Below are 2421 nucleotides of genomic sequence, written 5' to 3' on the forward strand. Positions count from 1 at the left end.
TTTTTCAAGTTTTTTGGTGTATTCAATCTGAGCCATGATCCCAAGTATATAATAATAATAATAATAAGGCCTGAGATCAAAGTATGAGATCTCAGGCTCCACATGGCATTGAACAAACAAACGTTTTACTGACATTTCCTGACTGGATCGCTCTTTAAAAACATCATCTACTGCATCCATAAGAGCAATCTGTTTTTCCACAGAATGAATGATGTCACTCATTCAGGTCTGAACTTTTAGATCAGACCTAAAAGTCAGAACCAGTCTAGGATCTGACTTTTAGGGGTGCTTAGCCCCCAGTAAGGCTAAGACCCATGAAAAGATATTTGCTGGTGCAGTTTTCTAAATCTAACTGCTTATTTACATACATTCACAAACAGAATGAAGAAATATGTTGTCAGTAATTCATAGAGTAAACAATATTCATTTTACTCAAACATATACCTATAAAGAGTCAAATCAGAGAAACTTTAAATGTTTTCCAGAGGTGTATAAACTCAGTTTGAAACAGAATCTCAAGATCACATCATACCTGCCAACATTAATGAGACACAAGCAGCTGTGGAGAGACAGTCCTGGTGTGATCTGCTCTCCCAGAAATTAAAATCAAATCTACTCAAAACTGCATTTAAAGTCATTGAAGAACTTTTTCCTAAATTCATAGGATTAATAAACCTAAAACCAGTTTATTATCAAGGTAGAAGTTCAGGTTAATGACTAGTGAAAACTAGTCATTAACCTGAACTTTATTTGAAAATCATACTTAGAAATTTAATTACTCTTATTTTATTTGAACATTATGCGGCTGTTGGCCTTTTTACAAGAATGTTTGTCATTTATAGAAAAGTAGACATGATGAGTCGAGTTTTACTATTTCAGTTCACAGTTCATGAAGTGGGCCTGTCATAGTTTCAGTACCAAACACCTTTCTGGTCACACAGAAACATCCTAACATTCTGTTTCTGTTCTTTAGTTGGACATTATTTAAAGTGACTCCAGAGAGATTTGGGAAATTAATATATATAAGGTGTGAAGCCTTTTAATTGTCATAATTAAAGGCCTCACACTTTTAATTATGACATTAAAAGTGTCATAATAATGACACTTTTAATGTCATTATATACAGTATATATATATATATATATATATATATATATATATATATATATATATATATATACAGTATATATATATATATATATTATATAATAATACATTATATAATAATATATTATAATCCTCTCTTCTCTTCCTCTCTTTCCTCTCTCTCTCTCCTTCTCTTCCTCTCTCCGTTCCTCTCTCTCCGGTGTGCGGCCTTTTCCATTTTCCTTGTCCTCCTTCCCGGCCTCCCCCTTTTCCTTCTGCCCTTCCCCGTGTCCTCCTCTGCCCCTTTTCTGTCCTTCTCTCTCTCCCGTATATACACTGCCTGCCAAAAAAACAGTCGCCACCAAAAAAATGGTCACACTCTCTAATATTTTGTTGGACCGCCTTTAGCTTTGATTACAGCCCGCATTCGCTGTGCATTGTTTCAATAAGCTTCTGCAGTGTCAAAGGTTTATTTCCATCCAGTGTTTGCATTAATCTTCATCACCAAGATCTTGTATTGATGATGGGAGAGTCTGACCACTGCGCAAAAGCCTTCTCCAGCACATCCCAAAGATTCTCAATGGGGTTAAGGTCTGGACTCTGTGGTGGCTAATCCCATGTGTGAAAAAGATGTCTCATGCTCCCTGAAACCACTCTGTCACAATGTGAGCCCGATGAATCCCGGCATTGTCATCTTGGAATATGCCCGTTCCATTTGGGAAGACAAAATCCATTGATGGAATAACCTGGTCATTCAGTATATTCAGGTAGTCAGCTGACCTCATTCTTTGGGCACACAATGTTGCTGAACCTAGACCTGACCAACTGCAGCAAGCCCAGATCATAGCACTGCCCCCACAGGCTTGTACAGTAGGCACTAGGCATGATGGGTGCATCACTTCACCTGCCTCTCTTCTTACCCTGATGCGCCCATCACTCTGGAACAGGGTAAATCTGGACTCATCAGACCACATGAACCCTCTTCCATTCCTCCAGAGTCCAATCTTTATGCTCCCTTGCAAATTGAAGCCTTTTTTTCTGGTTAGCCTTACTGATTAGAGGTTTTCTTACGGCTACACAGCTGTTCAATCCCAACCCCTTGAGTTCCCTTCGCATTGTGCGTGTGGAAATGCTTTTGCGTTCACAATTAAACATACTCCTGAGTTCTGCTGTTGTTTTTCTTCAATTAGATTTGACCAAACATTTAAGTAATCGCCGATCACGATCATTCAGGATTTTTTCCGACCACATTTCTTCCTGGAAGACGATGGTTCCCCTCCATCCTTCCAGTTTTTAATGATGCGTTGGACAGTTCTTAACCCAATTCTAGTAGTT

The sequence above is a fragment of the Xiphophorus hellerii genome, chromosome 3 (assembly GCF_003331165.1).
Source record: "Xiphophorus hellerii strain 12219 chromosome 3, Xiphophorus_hellerii-4.1, whole genome shotgun sequence".
Lineage (NCBI taxonomy): Eukaryota > Metazoa > Chordata > Actinopteri > Cyprinodontiformes > Poeciliidae > Xiphophorus > Xiphophorus hellerii.